The 16,671-nt window shown below is 53.2% G+C and overlaps 1 long non-coding RNA gene across 1 annotated transcript; it reads right to left on the bottom strand.

The window, feature by feature from the left end:
* Positions 1 to 1,282: 1,282 nt before the first annotated feature.
* Positions 1,283 to 16,347, bottom strand: LOC145722103 (uncharacterized). The gene is made up of 3 exons (XR_014146121.1): positions 16,217 to 16,347; positions 5,226 to 5,315; positions 1,283 to 1,396 (listed from the first exon to the last, which is right to left on the bottom strand). It is a non-coding gene; the product is annotated as an uncharacterized LOC145722103 (long non-coding RNA).
* Between the last annotated feature and the right edge of the window lie 324 nt (positions 16,348 to 16,671).

The following is a 16,671-nucleotide window of genomic DNA, read 5'->3' as shown; positions in this document are numbered from 1 at the left end:
CTCAGACAGGTGCAATGCCTCACCCCACTGCAGGGCCTAGGAGGGGCTGAGCAGGCTGTGCCCTGAGGCAGGGGCTCCAGACCAACTCCTCTCTCCTAGGGTCACCATGTGGGAGACACAGAAAAGCCAGTGTTCTCACCTCTAACAGTAGAAAATCACAATTTACAAATGTTTAGATGCACATTTGCTTTTCTAGATTAGCATTTTGTGATGGGGATAATTCATGCTACATTTTCTCCCATTCAGAAAATATCTGCCTTTTAAATACTTGCAGTTTTATAAGGACCATGTACCCAACATCCAATTACTTACTGACCAGAAGAACTAAACAATTATCGATCAAAATATGGGAGCCTGGGGTCTGCATTGAAAGCAACATCAATTAACATCTACTTAAAAAATAATGTTGCATTTATGCATTAGTATTAAAATACTAATGCATAAATGTCCATTTAGACGTGATATCCCAACCCTCAAATAAAAATAAACCAAAATCATTTTTGCTCATAAAAGTTATAGTTCTACACTTCATCTAAAACTAATGATGTAATGTATGGGGATTAACATAAGAATAAAAAAAAATAAATTAAAAAAAAAGTTATAGTTCTATAACTCTAAAAGTAGTACATGTTCACTACTTTTTAAAATATCAGTCGATGAAAGCTAATTTTTAAGAACAGTTAAGTCCATGTGCTTTTCTAATTTCTGACGTCTAGTTTCCCACCAGTTTGCTTTATTTTGTGGGAGTAATGCCGGGTTATTTTAGGTGCATTTGGCAGCAAGTTTACTTGGCCCCTTTGCCCTGATGTGTGCACCTTCTGTCTACATCCCGGCCGACTGGGAAGGCGTCCGGAACCAATGGGGTTGGTGGGGTTTATGTTATGGCTGCTATCTGCTGTGTTCTGCATTTTAGTCTCTGATCCCTAGTTCTGAAGTTATACCTCCTCTCTGAGTGCTGACCTACTGATTAGTTATTAAGACCATGGAGTCGGGGCTGCCAGGCTGGAAAACCAGGCGGCAGGGCAGCAGAACAGAGAGACCGTGGCGCGGGTGGGGGGCGAAGGGCGTGGGTCGCTGCAGCCGTGGCGGGGCTGGAGGCTCACTCACCCACAACCCACTGGGGACGAGGCGGGCTTCCCTCCCCAGCGGGTCTCCGCTATTACACTTGTGCTGTCCAGGGCACGTGAGGGTACGCGGTTTAAGGGAAACAGACTGTAAAAGCCCTCCTGCGGTCACGGGCAGATGTCCAGCCCTGGAGATTGTGTCTGTCTCCATACCTGGGTGACACTTTAGATTCCTCCAGAAGTTTTTTGAATTCTTCTTTGGCTAGCAGCAGTTTGCTTTTCTTTTCCTTGTACTCTTCTTTTATCCTTGTCTTGACAAACTGTTCAAATATCTTAAAACACACACACAAGAGAAGTATTACAAGGTTGCACATCAGAAATGAAATCCTGGGTTTCAAACACCAACACAAAAGAACAGGGAGAGAATCTGTGGTTACGCCTCTCTATCCCGTAGTGGCTGGGGTTGAAGCCACAGCCTTTCAGTGAGGCACTCTCAGCACCATGAGACAAGGGGCTAGAAAAGTAAGCCTGGGTCCTCACGAGGCGCCGTCTCGGGGCCACACACCGACTGAGCCCTGCCTGTGGAGGCGAGGAACGGGCGGCGGCAACCCTCCCCGGAGGCTGTGGGAGCCGCTGACGGTCCAGGCTCCTGGCTCTGCTGCCCCTGTGGTTCTGGTTTGGGAACACCGTGAGCAGCTCATACACTGGCCGACCGTCACACCGCCGCTGGTAGTCCCAATAACACGTGAGATTGTGTAATTTCTTCTAGTCAGTTCCTACAGGACCGTAATTGGCATTTGGGTCTCCAAATGTGATTTCACCCTTGTGAAAACAAAGTTGACCTGGCATCTCTGGCTCCCCACCCTCTAATCCCCAAGAAGACCACCTGTGAGTGTGGGGCTCTGGTCATCAGGGGGCTCGTGCGGACACAGCAAGCCTGTCCTGGGGGGTCATGGAGCCTCCAGGTGAACACGCTTGACCCTCAGATACCACGCTAACCCCAGTCTGACAAGAAGTGGGTTTTGAAAGCTAACAGGAGAACCCCATGCCCTAGCCCAAAGGGTATGGGTATTGTCTGCCAGGCATCCGTGCATCCGTGACTCCAGGACTGTATCTCTTGCAAACTGGCAGCCAACGCAGTCCCATGACACCGGGGGACCTGTCTGCAGCGGTCCCCGGAAGGATCCTCCCTCGCCAGGACGGAGGCGGCTCATTGTTCTAATATCAGAATGTCGGCATTTATAAACCAGAGCCTAAAGGAGGTGGAGACAGCTGTTTAATCAATAATGCTATCGGAGCCTCAAGGGCATTAAAAAGAAAATACTGGAGATAATTTACGTGTGCGTGCAGACATAAATAAAAAGATCAATAAAAATTGCACATGTGATCGTGGAAGGCCAATAAACAGCACTTCTGTACCAACCCAGTCAATGGCTGTGGCAGGCATTAGAGTCTGACCCGAGGGCTCTGGGGTGGGGGTCTCCCGCACGCCTGCCCTGGTGCGGGAGGCGGGACGTGCCCCCACGGCCACTGCAGGAGGGCGCTCACCGGCTTTCAGTAACCACAAGCTTATAGGGTTGCAAATACCAAATGCCACTCTCCTCTGGACGCTCAGCCTCAACAAGAAGCACCAGGAATAGGACTTAAACTGAAAGGACGTGCATATATGTTAAAGTAAGAATAGGATCCACACCTCCAAGGCAAGTGGTGTGAGTTGTCTTATAATTTAGACTCATAAAAAAGGTGAAGGAAGTGTTATTATCCAAATAAAAGCATGTGGCTCCATCATCAGCCAGAGTTTTGCTCTATTAACTTGAAATCTGGCCACAAGAAACCCTGCCTGCCCGAGGGGTCAGAGGCTGCGGGGAGACCTGCTTCTCGGATGCCTGAACCACTCACCCAGCGAACCCGATTTCTCTGCTCATCTTTGCTCTGTTGTTCTATTTATGCTGCTCTAATTTAATGTGGCAGGGTTTCTTCCCTCTTTGACAAATTATGTGACTTTCATTCAAAGTGGGGCATGGCTTTTTAAAAGAGATACCATCTGCCATTACCTCCTTATGGCGTGATCTACCATAATAAAAAGGAAACACTATCTGTTACCGTGGAGATGGGTCTGATGAGCGCTGCCCGACCCCGACTCTGCTTGGGCTCAGTCACCTCCTTTGCAGCCCCCGGTGGTAGGACCGGGTTTTTGGATGGTCCAAATATTGCTTCCTTCAGCAGCACAGCTCCCATGAGCATGGGAACCACAACACTTCCCCTGGATTGCTGGTGGTTTGTCGCCCACACATAGGCATTCAATCGGAGGGCTCCTGGTGCTGCGTGCCTGGGCTCCCAGCAAGGCCACTCCCCGCTTTTCCTCACTGGGCCTCGGGGCAAGCTGCAGGCTGGTGACACAGGCCTGCAGTGTCCTCGGGGTGGCTTCCCGGGGTGTTTGAGGGAGTTCGTGGTGTGAGCTGACATTCCAGTCCGACCAGTCTGCAGAGTGCACGTGCAGGTGCGGGCCTGAGGTCCCAGCCCGGGCGGGCGGGCACCGGCTGCTGTGGCCGGAAGTACAGCTCGGCAGTTCCGCCCGCCCGGGTCAAGAGGAACCCGCTCAACACAACAGCCCCCTGAGCCCGGTGTATGCCGCGCACTCAGGGGCGGGACGTAAGCGTGAGATCATAAACGGGCCTGTTCTCTGAGGGTCGGGCGGGGAGCCTCACTTCCTCCTCTTCCTTTAAAGGGCTAATGGTCTCTCAAAACCCCCATGAACTGGAGAGGACAGTGCTGACTGCGGCCGGTGGCGAAAGCAGTCTACAGATGTCCTGACGGTCCGCAGATGTTAGCAAACACGCGGGTCTGCACCGCGGCGGGAAAACAAGCAAGCTTCTCCGTGTGGTCATAGTTGAGGAGTCAGACTTTCTGGTCTTTAATATTGCAACAAAAGGGTGAAATATGACCTATGATTAAAGCCTGCAGTTTTCTTTGGAGTCTATGTGTATAATCTAACCTCGTCTGACTCTGTAACCATTTTTTGCTTTGTTTTTTTTTTTGGAGCCACTGCTAACACATTTCACACATTTTCAAATGTTTCTTTCTGGAAAATACAGCTCAGCTGGAATGCAGCAAAAGGATCATTAATTTTAAGTTCGTGAAAGATCCACGTTCTGTATTCTACTGTGGCCAATCTAGGACCATCCCAACCATGAGCCTGCACTGGGGGGAAGGGGGTTTTGCCATTGCCAGGACCGTCAGGGTCTGCAGGCCCGAGGCTCTGCCTGGATGGCCCTTCCCTGATCGTCCCAGCACGTGCTTGAAGGAACTTCATGCCACAACAGAATGCAACATTAAATAGCCCTTTCTGGCCCTGGCCCAGGCCTTCCCAGACTCTGCGGTGTGACCGTGCAGGCCGTGGTGACTGAGCCCACCGCTGAGATGACTCTCGGGCCTCCTCTGTTTTCAGTGGCCGTTCTTGATGACCCACTCTCCATGTGCATCACTTCGTACTCCAAGGGCAGAGGGAGGGAGAGGTGGGACTGGCACAGGAACCAGAGAGAAGGAAATCCGGATCTTCTGCAACCGATGTCAGGGCCCTTCTGTCCGGGCTCCAGGGACCACCCAGATCCCGGAGGGCTGTGCAAGCTTGCACCTCATGGCCTCAGCTCCTCCCCTGGCAGTCAGCACCACCCATCCTCTGTCTGCCTCATCTGGGAAGCAGTACTGGCTCCGTGACCTGCTTTGTCAACAAGCCCAGCCAGAGCCGTCAGGTGAAGCTGTCCTCTGACCCCTTCCTGCGCTTTCTGGGGACCCGCTTTCTAGAACTTCCATCTCATACATGTGCTCCTACCGTTCCCTGGGCCCTCTTCTCCTTCACTGTTATAAGACCTTAAGTCTCCTGAACACACTCACCCGGGGTGTGGCCAGGGGCCCCAGCATGTGCCTTCTCATGTCTGAATGGGAGGATCTGTCCTATGGGGTCACCACCAGATGGTTCGCTAGGAACAATTAGGGATAGCTTCCTCTGTCCCGGTCACAGGCGAGCGTGCACCCCGTCTGCAGCCTTCCCCCTGACAACAGGAACTTGACAGTCATCTGTGCATCAGCAAGCCCCTCGGGGGTGTGCCACGCTGGTGCTGTGTGTGCAGAGCCTGCCACCACGCCTCGCCCCCGCGTTACCTGTTTCCGCTCCTCAGAGTTCAGCAGGAGGTAGCGTGGATCAAACACGATTTTATGTAATTCTTTCTCCCAGGTAGAAAATGCTGACACCTGAAGAAAGATATTCAATAGAGTTGCTTTTAGCATCTAAGGCTGAGCCTGAACTCGTGCTGAAATGATCAGTGGTGGAAAACAGCGTTAAGGTACTGTGGGCTCAGTGACACGGCTTGTATGGAAGCCTTACGCACGTCCACCTCTCTAGGAAATCGATACTTAGAGCATTCGAAAATTTAATTTCTACACTCATGACACTATTTCTTCCTTGGATTTCTTCCAGGGCCATGTGCCTCTGATCTGAAGCCCCGGTTATGTCCGGGGAGCTGGAGCATTCTGGAATGTCACATCTTGAAAGCAGAAGTGTTTGTGAGAATTTTCAGAACACCGAGGGCCATGACAGGGGGCAACTTCTTGCCAATAGTCTGAGTTTAGCATAATTTTAGTTGATTTTTAAATCAATATTTAAACCTTTTAGGTAGGTCATTTTTTTAAACACACGATTTTACTTTACAATAGTTTTAGATTTACAGAAAAGTTACAAGAATATTACAAGGTGACACGTCCTACCCAGTTTCCCATACTCTTAACACCTTACATTGGTATGTACGCTAGATTCGTCTACACTATTGTTAACCAAGGTCCACACTTCAGACTTCTTTAGTTTTAACCTAGGTTTGTTTTTCTTGCTAGGGTCCCACCCAGGACACCACATGACAGCATCACATCTCCTGAGGCCCCTCTGGGCTGTGACCGTTTCTAGACTTTCCCTGCTGTTTTGACCTTAATGGTTTTGAGGAGTGCTTGGCCAGGTGTGTTATAAGATGCCCCTCTACTGGACTGATCTCAGCTTCGCTCATGATTAGTCAGGGGTTCTGGGTTCTGGGGGAAGACGCCGCTCTACTGGACTGATCTCAGCTTTGCTCATGATTAGACGGGGGTTCTGGGGGAAGACGCCCCTCTACTGGACTGATCTCAGCTTTGCTCATGATTAGACGGGGGTTCTGGGTTCTAGGGGAAGACGCCCCTCTACTAGACTCATCTCAGCTTTGCTCATGATTAGTCAGGGGTTCTGGGTTCTGGGGGAAGACGCCCTTCTACTAGACTCATCTCAGCTTTGCTCATGATTAGTCAGGGGTTCTAGGTTCTAGAGGAAGACGCCCCTCTACTGGACTGATCTCAGCTTTGCTCATGATTAGTCGGGGGTTCTGGGTTCTGGGGGAAGATGCCCCTCTACTGGACTGATCTCAGCTTTGCTCATGATTAGTCAGGGGTTCTGGGTTCTGGGGGAAGACGCCCCTCTACTGGACTGATCTCAGCTTTGCTCATGATTAGACGGGGGTTCTGGGTTCTGGGGGAAGACGCCCCTCTACTAGACTGATCTCAGCTTTGCTCGATTAGTCGGGGCTTCTCGGTTCTGGGGGAGGAGCCCAGAGCCAGGTGCCACTTCACCACAACCCCTCAAGGTACTTACTGTCACCATGACTTCCGGCAGGTCAGAGTTGGCCCCAGCCTCCTGGCTGAGGTTGCACTCCCCGGATCTGTCCTCCACAAATTTACTCTCTGTCCCTGTTTCGTGCTGTGCTACTGGGTGGGGAGTCACTTTGTGCAACCCACACTCAGGGCTACGTTCCACCTCTTGGGGGAGTACGTATCCAAATATAGCTTATTTGGAATTTTGAATGGGATGTTCACCCATTCTCTCACATTTACTTCTTTACTCCATCACTTACATGTACCACCACACACTCGTGGCTATTTATTCATAATCTGGGTGATAATCCAATATGACTTTATGCTTTTGCTGAAATGGTTCCAGCTTTGGCCATGGGGAGCTTTGCTGCCTGACTCCTGTGTTCCTTTGGCTTCCCCATCATTTTGGGGTGGGACTTCCTTATTTCCTGGAACTTCAGGGTACTCCAGCCTCGTCTCGTGTCTCTCCTGCCTCAGCCCTAGAATCAGACAATTCTCCGGGAATCCCAGTTCCTCCTGTTGCAGGACGAATCAGACACCATGATCTTGGGCTGAGTGTGCCCATTGCTGTGGGATGTGCAGCTTCTAGCTTCTCCCCGCTGACAGAGCAAGGAAATGTTTAAGTCATTTACAAAATAATGTATTCACTTAAAAACACTGACTAAATATTGACTCTGCATTAGGCTCCGTGCTGCATGCTGAGGACTCAGAGGAAGTCACGCTCCCCGACACCAAAAAGCCCACGGTCTGGGCTCAGGTGGATAAATAAGCTAATAGTCTCCTGGGAGGCACCTGGGCCACAGCGGAGACGTGCCTGGGCGCTGAGGGGTCCCTCCACCAGCCTGGGGATGAGTCTCCAGAGCAGCGACTTTTCTGGAACGTGGACACTCATCGAGCTCCTGAAGGGATGGGAGCACATCTGGAAGGGGCTATCTGGGGTGAAAAGGCGACGTTCCTGAGCTGGGGGAATGTGGGAGCTGCAGGGGGGAGCAGGGCTGGGGGTGAAGGAGCCCAGGAGGAGCTGGGAAGAGGTGGGAGAGTCCCAGGCAGACTGAGGAAGCTGTGCCTTACCTCGAGAGCCACAGTCCCATGTCACGTGCATGTTAGGAAGGGCTACTCTGGGGCCTGGGTGGGAAATGAGCCCCTGGGCAAGAGGAGAGGGGATGCTAACAGGCAGCTTACAGCCCATTCACCCTCTTATTTTGCACACGTTAAAGTATTCCCGGGAGAGATACTATTTTAAGGTGCTTTACTTGGTACAGCATAATGTATGTTTTTGTTTTTGTTTTTTTTTTAACTGACACTTTCTATCTCTCCTAATAAAAATAAAGCCCCCTTTTTAATATTCATGAGCTCTGTTCTTGGGCAGGATGACCCAGGCTCCACGCAGAGACCTTCTTCCAAGGACTGAGAACATGATAAAATGTGGGCACTGGGGCAGGGATTCCCTGGGGAAGCGTCCAGGCCGACTGACCCTAGGGTTCTCTGGCTCCTGACCACAGTGGTGTTAGGGCGGCTACGGAGAGACATTGGGGGCAACCTCAACTCAGCCCGCACCCCTGGTAGGGACCGCAGTGGACACCCCGTCTCAGCTCGCTAGGGAAGGCACAATGTGGTTTAGAATTGATGTGTTGAGGGTTTTTGGAGTTCTAGATGTATAATACAATCATTCTTTAAAAATTAATAATATATGGTTGGCTCCAGAGGAATTTTCAGTCTGTGTGTGAGGCAAGAGAGCCATCTCTGCAATGACTGTAATTTAGGACGACAGAACAGTCCCGTCACATCACCTGAGATCCACGCTGACAGGTGCTGTTCAAGTTCAGAGAACGGTGGCCGTGGTGGACAGAGGCACAGCCAGGCGTGGGACCTGGGCTGGGGGTCAGAGCAGAAGGGGAGGATGGACAGCCGCGTGTGGAACGGGGCCCTTCACTGCCTACAGGGGGCACAGCCTTGTCCACGAGACCCAGCTGTTCCCAGAGGACTCCCGAGAACTGCAGTTAGGATGGACCATGAGAATCGCTTCTGATGAAAGCCTGACCTTGTGGGCCTGGGCCTCCCATGTCCCCAAGATCACGTCTTGGGTGGGAAGCTCACTCCACGGGACAGGGATGGGGGCCTCCCCTCTTTTGCTGAGCCAGCAGGAGCCCTTCTCAGCCCCAAGGCCGCCAGTGTTCCCTGCCACGGCCCTTCTACGCCAGCGTGGCTTGCTTCTCCAGAGCCGGCGGGAGAAACTGCGTTTAAGACTTGTAACGTCCTGTAATGTCCTCATGGAGTGACCCACCATCCTATTCACCGGCCTGCCCATTCCCGAGGGAGGGGGTTATTCTGGGGTGCGCCCTGGGGGCGGGGACCTTGGGGCTGCCTTAGGATCCCACCGCCTCGCCAGGTCCCAGGACTAAGCACGCGGCCACTTGTCTCTCAGTCTAGCCTGCGCTTCTTGGACTCTGGCATTCCCACACGGTTGGCCCCTTGAGCAGTGGGATTCCCTAGCCAATTTCAGACCCGTCCCTGCAGAGCACAGCATCCTCTGCAGCCTGGCTGGGTCCTGTGCCCGTTCTGTGTCCTCTGCAGGCCCGGGCTCTGTGTGCCCGCTATCAGCTCCTGTCGCCTGTAATCCCGGACTCGTGTGAGCACCTGGGCGAGCCGGCCACCGGGAGACGCGGCTCCCCTGGGAGGGCTGGATCTCTGCCGCCCCGGAGCACTCCCTGGGGTGCTGTCCCAGGCTGGGCCATCTGCCTCTCCTGAGCACTCCTGCACAATCTTTATTTCGGCCACCCTGCGGCGTCCCCGCCCCGCCTGGGGCAGCATTGCGGGCACGGACTCGACGGGTCACCGTGGCACCATGACCCTGCCTTCCTCCCCTGCGTGGCCTCCCGCACCTCGCGCCCCTCCAGCGCACGCGCTCCCCTCACTGTCTCTAGGGCCTGAGCTGCTGTTTCCTGCCGTCTACACAGTGGAGCCCGCGGGGCTGGTGGTTTAAGACACACGCACAGTGAGGGTGCGACAGCAGGCTGCAGCCAGGGCGCCCGTCCCGAACCCCAGCAGACGCTGCCGTAACCCGAAACTGTGGGCCCGCATGGACCTCCGGGCGGGGGATGGAGGCGCACATGGCTGCTGGCTTGGGGGTGTCCCCGTGTGGCATGTCTGGAGGATGGCAGGTGGCAGGGGAACCCGCACCCTCTCGCGGCCGCGCGAGCCAGGCCCTCGTCTTCCAGCGCTTGTCAATGTGCTCTCCGGGAAAATAACCTGGTTTGGAAACGCCAATGAGTCCTGCTGGAACCAGCTGCAAATGGCCCCTCGCCACTGCCGCTCGTGGACGTGGCCATCTTGTGCCTGCACAATCTCGACGGTCTCCTAATTGCTCCATTTCTTGAGCTCTCAGACTGGCCGGCCGTTCACCCAGGGCCCCCGTGGCCTCCCAGCTGCTCTCCGGCTTCAGTGTGGGGGCTCCCTGGCCGGCTGATCTCTGAGCTTCCCTGAACACCCACCCCAGCCGGCAGGGTCTCTGGGGGTGCCCCGTGCTCAGCGGCTGCCTCTTCTACCTGCTGGGCACAGGCGAGGCTGACCCCCCGCCAAAGCCCAGTGAAGGTGACCACAGTCTTCTGGACAAAGAAGAAAAATCTCCGGATGAGACTGGTTCTGACCTCAGCCCCAGCTGCACCAAAGCCTCTCTGAAAGCTGAGGAAAAGGGTCTTGCATTGGGTTCTGGCTGGAACCTGAGATGACACGTGGGCTCGGGGAGGTCGTCACGACCAGAAAGGCCCCCATGGGCAGGGCGCCCTGAAGGAAAGAGGCAGATGCTGCTTTTATCCTCAAAGCCAAAGGCCACTCTGAGCATCTGTCAATCACTGGATCACAGAACAGCCAGGGACCGAAGGGCCAGGGGAAGGGAGGAAGGCTGCCGAGGATGGGTCCTGCCTGCCCCGAGCACCGGCGGGCCGGACAGCATGTGCTGGGCACACTTGGGTAGCGCCCGGGCAGCCGGTGAGCCAGGCAGGGCTGCAGATGTGACCGAGTCTGTCTGTCATCGGCACCATCCTTGTTGCCTCTCACCGGCTCTGTTGGGGTTCCACCCCCAGCGGCTGCCGTCTGGGCTCAGGAACACGGCTGGGCGACCTCAGGGTCTCAGGAGGCCTCATCTCCAGCTCAAACACAAATGCACGTACTTTGGAAGCTAATGTTTTTGCCCAAATTTGACTCTCAGCCATGCTGTATTTACTCTTTCCTTGCTGTGTGTTTGTCAGTGGTGACATGGAATCCGGAGCGTGGGCTGTTCATCGTTAGGGCAGCTTTTTCCTCCGGTTTCCATGGCTTCCCTGCCCCGTGGAAGGCAGCGATCTCTCTCAATCATGCTCACAGCTCTGCGACAAGAGGTCCGGCCTCTGGGACGCGGGCCCCACAGCCGTGGCCAGCACGCTCTTGTGTTCAGGCTGCTCCGGCCCAGGGCCCACAGGACAGCTCCATGGGCTGTCTCAGCATAGAGACGCGAGTGAAGCTCCTGGAGAACGCTCCCTTCCGTGACACAAAAACAAGAAAAACTGGCGAGCGAGACCGTTCACCGGCATGTGGGGGCAGCCTGTGCTTGGAGCTGCCCCAAGAGGGGGCCGGGCTGGGCATCGGGGACCTGCCGTCGGTCCCTGGCCACTGGCAGGGCCCCACACTTGGCCATCTCCAGCACCCTGGCCTCAGGACATTAACCAACCTCTGTTGGGGGAAGCAGCAGGCCTCTCTCACCAGGATGGAGGGACGTGGGGAGCAGGTGCAGGGCTCTGAGGGGCACCGAAGCCACTGGGTACAGGTGGACGTGGTGCTTGGTCAGCCACGCCGGAGACCCAGTGGCCCCTGAAGAAGGTTCAGGAACCTCCCTCCAGCCTGAGCCCACCCACCTCTCCCTCCAGGACCAGCGGCTGGAGACGTGGGCCCCTTGTTTGGAAGTTTGTCCTGCTTTGCCAGCCAGCTTGTCCAGCTCCCCTCCCACACTGGCCTCGACACCGCCCAGGATCCTCCATCCCCAGCTCCGCCAGACCCCGCCTGAGCCCAGACGTCCCCACTCCACACACAACTCCCCCTCCAGGACTTGCCCCTCCCCACAGCCCAGGCCCCCACAGCCATCGCCCACAAACCTCATGGCACCGGGTCCTGTGGACGAGTTTCAGTTCTGAAATCTGCATCGCCGTCCTCCGTCCCTGCTCTCCTGCCGGCTCCTGCGGGCTCAGGCTGATAACAAATGCCATGTTCCTTGTAATTAGCACTTATACCATTCCCTTCTTTTCCCAATTTCCTGGGAGGCATGGATTCTGGAGTTCCTGACGACTGAAGGCAGCTCGGGCAGCTGGAAGGGTGAGGGGTGCTCCTTGCTCATCCTCGACGGTGACGCTCATAGGATTTTACCAATTTCAGCTTCTTTCTTCTATTTTGATAGATACATAGAATTGTATGCTGTCATCCCAACAACATCCTCCGTGGATTTAATTTATGTTTGAGGGTTACGTTCACATTAGGGATAGACAGAATCCCATTCCGGCAATGAGAGTGGGTGGTCCACTGTCCTCCGCAAGGGCATCTCCATGATGAGAACATGGTATCATCACTAATAAAATACCATCTGAAGACCTGGATCGCCATGGGCCATGGCGGTCCGTTCAGGAAAGAGGAACCACAACATTGAAGCCGAGACAAAACGTAAACCCAAGGAAACGAACAATGCAGTTCAAAAAATAATAAATATTTACAGTCCTCACTCATCAGGCTGGGTGTGCTGGCAAACACACCCTCGGGAACTCTCAAACGTGGCCACTAGAAGAGTACACCGCATGAAAATGACTTTTCTCAAAGCAATTTGGTAAGAGAGGCCAAATGTTTACAGCCTGTAGGAAACAATCCTACATACACAGAGTTCACATGTCAACATGATCATTGGGGTGTTATTTAAAATAGCAAATTTGGAGAATACGAGCAATGAATGAAAATGCAGGATTTCTGAACTGACAATGAATTGAATATCATGACCTCATCTAAAATGCTTTCCAAAGGTTGATACTGACACTTTAAAAAAATGCTTAAAAAGAGAAAACAGTATACAAATTTATAAGTCAAGGTTGAGCTTCATAAAATCGACCATGTTAAACAAAATAATTTGGTCGAGCCAAGTTCAATTACATTCAATCCTGGTTATACTATAAGACAAAGATATTTATGATTGAGATCTTAAAATCTATTTTTAGAAAGACTGGAAAGAAATGTTCCTCACTGATGAAAATAATTCTCTCTTAGGATAGGATTTGGGGTGACTTTGTTCATTGAGACTTTTTTTTTGCAAATTTTCTTTTACAGCATATATGACTTGCACAGCACAATTGTGTGTTATCTGTGGTACTCCGTTTGCCCTGCGAGATCTGAAGAGTTGCCATAGGAACACGGGGCCACTCAGCTCCCCGAGGAGCGCAGAGTCACCGCGTGGAGCAGACTGCAGGTGCATTGGCCCCGCCTCCGGGGCCATGACGGGCTGCTGGTACGTGAGGACGACCGAGCCGTTCAGGATGTGTCCTGCCCCAAGGTCCAGCTACAGCTCCAGAGAGGCAAAGCCGTCTGCATGTCCACGGGAAGGGGGACCTCAGAAGTCAGGGAGCGAGGTGGGCCTTCTAGCTACAGGGAGAAGCCCCCCCCCCGCCACTGCCCTGTTGGTAGGAAGACAGCTAATACTGTTACTTGCTCCCGACAGCCTCACGATGGACACCTGTCTTAGTGTAGAGACAGACTGGTATGGCCCGGTGGGCATGTGCATGCAGCCCGTGAGCTCCTCTTTCTAACAGACTCGGATCACCTGTATAGACAGCCACAGGGCCAGCCAGCCTCCCCGAGGCCACCCACTGCAGGGAAGCTGGCCAAGGGTTCCCCGCAGAGGGACCCCAGAGAGCACAGCAGGTGCAGGGCCTAGAGTCCCCAGAGCAAGATCCAGGGCTCTCCAAAGGTCTTCCTTTCTTGGCCCCTGGGAAAGCCATTCCTACTCCTGAGGTATACGAGGCAGGAGGAAGAAGTTCTCAATAAAGTGTTTCTAATACATTTATCTAAATAGGTGGGATCACATGAACAATCTGCTATCCAATTAAACCTGCCCCTTCATAGGCTGAGTTTTGTTTTTTTTTTAAGGCTCTATTGTGGTTTATATAGTAAAACAAAATAAAAATAAAACTTTCCCTGAGCCATGAGACCTACTACAAAACCACAAAGCCGAAGGCCCCTTCCCAATCCATAATCCCCATGGAGTGCCCTTAAACTACTGGAAACCTGCAGGAACTGGCTCCATCATTCTGTAAGTACATGACTTTCTGGATGGAAACATTGAACAAATGCAATAAAAAATCTTATTAATCACTCAGTCCATGAAAAAAGTGACCTTTCTGTGCCTCATTTTTAAGCAACTAGAAATGTTATGGGCTTAGCTATCAAATTCTCTTGAGCATGAATAACTTATAAAATCTGCTGTCATATTTTATAAAGTCAAAAAGTCATAAATGGTGGCATTGCTTTATGACATCAGCAGTAAATTCAAATTGATCTTTTCTATTCATCAACTGTGTGTGGGCTTCTTCTGAAATTCTCCTAAAATAGGGGTTCAGGCTTTACCCCCAGACTCGTTTTCCCAGGGGAAACTCAGAACTCCAGGGTAGTGCTTTATATTTCCACATTGTTTTTGCCGATTCTCATCTACATAAGATTCTCACATAGAAACATCTAAGAATCAAAGAGAATCACCTGCCTCAATGAGGCAAGAATGCACTGAAAATCTCATTATTAAAACTGCTCAACGAAGGCCATTGGGATAAATTCAAGAAGCCATACAGACCTGGCTTGCCAGCAGGAAGGTGGATGTCTCAGGCAGCCTTAAGCTCCCATGGGGGTTAGTTTGATACTGTGCTGGTGAGCAGGGCCTGGTTGGTTTCCAAAGCAAAGAGATGGGCAATGTAGGCATTATAAAGATGAAATGAATGCCTGCTTCTATTTCTCGAAGGCTCCTAATGCCATCATGTCTCCTGCTGGCTGATTCAACTGGAACAGACTGGCCAGGTCGATTCAAACACTCAGAAATACACATATTTTGGCACATGACAAGGGCAGAGAACCACCTGCATGTCCATCAACACCTAACGAGGACCAAGGCAAACCTCAGGAGCAACCAGGCCAGTGGCTCTCCAGGACAGAAGCAGCCTCTTTGGGCGATTTTGTGGAGAGAAGACTATGCTTTATCACTTCTCAGGAGTAATGCCACAGACCTGTCCTGCAGCTGCCTGGGGGCAACGTGAGGGTGGAGAGGAAGAGGGGACGGCAGGTGCTACAGCAGATCAGCCCCTGCATCGCGGGCTCTGTGGGTCCACTCCAGGGTCAGCACCGGCCCGGGGCCATGAAGCACGTCATCTATGCGCACAGACTGCCCTGTGTGGGTTCCTTCCAGCACCTCTGCGCTACTTGGGCATCAGTGTTAATTTAGCCTTCGCACATTGCCTTGCAGTTTCGAGTTCATGAGTCTAGTTCTCCTTCCAGTCCCTCACGGCCGAGGGCTGTATTTCAGTTTTAAGTGGATAACAAGCTGGAGCGATGCAGTCATCAACACTCACGGTGCACGGGAAGAGAGCTCTGCCACAGCTGGACCGCCTCTGTCCTACCGTCCCAGCTTCCCTGCACCCCCCGGGCCTCCCGCCAGCCCGACTCTGGGGCTCCCTGCTCCACCCCCTGCTCTGGGGGGAGTGGGGTCTTCGTGACACCTGGCCGCAGAGCCCCCTGCACCTGCTGGGAGGGGCCGGCCCAGCCAGAGGCAGCCTGGGGGTGGCTGCTCACTGCAGAGGGGATTTGCTCGAGTTCCCAAGGTCACTACCGTGTCCATTATAATCACCAGCGCACAGAGGCTCCCACTACTGCCCCTGCGTTCAGCCTCATTTTGTGAAGAAATCCAACCGGGCTATTAGAGCTGGCTCATTTTATACCCAAAAGCCAAAGATGGAAATAGCACGGGAAGGGTATTTGATTCTAAAATGTTTTTCCCCCTAAATTCAAACCAGGGTTCAGAAGTCAACTATAATTAAGACATCGTAATTTCATTAAAACTAGACCTTTCTTGGCGAAGATGAGCACAGGGGATGCCCCTCTGGGAGGTGTGGACCCCGAAACCTGCCCGGGCTCCAGCAGGAAGCTCATCAATGCAGAGGCTTTCTGCACGCAGTCCCGGTGACCGTCCCCTCCTGTCTGTCTCTCGGGGGCCTGCAGGTGCAGGTGCGGGAAGGGGCCGGCGACTCCTCCACACCCCTCAAGACAAGCAGCAGGGGCTCTTTTCATGTTGCTTTGGCCTCAAATGATTTGGCACCCGAATTTTACTCAGCCTGATTCCATGAACTCAGGGAGGAAGGGAAGTGTCCCTCGGGCTGTGGGGGGGCCATTGCTCAGTGACTGGCTTTGGGGACAGCTGTCATCTGTATTCGGGTCCTTACCCCTCGCTCCAGCAGCATGTCTCGGAAGTGGGTCACCCGCTCCTCCAGCGGCAGGAGGATCTGGGGCGGCGGCGTCCTGGCACCCTTGTCCTGTCCTTCTGCCTCCTCTGGCCCAGGACTCACATGGCCTTCTGTCCTTTAGGGCACAAGACACAGAGAGTTAAACATGCCCATGGAGGCCCACCTGCCACCTCTGAGCGCCTCCAGGTCACATCTGCAGAGGCAAGCGCTCCGAGAACCTGGGAGAGCCAGGCGCCGGTAGCCCCACAAAGGACGCGGTTTTGCTCTTGGATGCAGACTGCTTTGTTGTGTTTGGGGTGCAGCCGGGACTGAAGCCCTGACCCAATGGGCACCAGCCGGGAGCGAAGGTCATGGTGGGTGCGTGTGCAGGCCGAGTGGGGCCGCCGGGAAGGCCCAGAGTCGCCGTCTCACCCCCTAGACCTGGTGTCAGAGGA

The sequence above is a fragment of the Leptonychotes weddellii genome, chromosome 6 (assembly GCF_054177405.1).
Source record: "Leptonychotes weddellii isolate Sample4059 chromosome 6, ASM5417740v2, whole genome shotgun sequence".
In the NCBI taxonomy this organism is placed as follows: domain Eukaryota; kingdom Metazoa; phylum Chordata; class Mammalia; order Carnivora; family Phocidae; genus Leptonychotes; species Leptonychotes weddellii.
The sequence above is the reverse complement of the archived record's forward strand: the minus strand, read 5'-3'. Positions and strand labels throughout refer to the sequence as shown.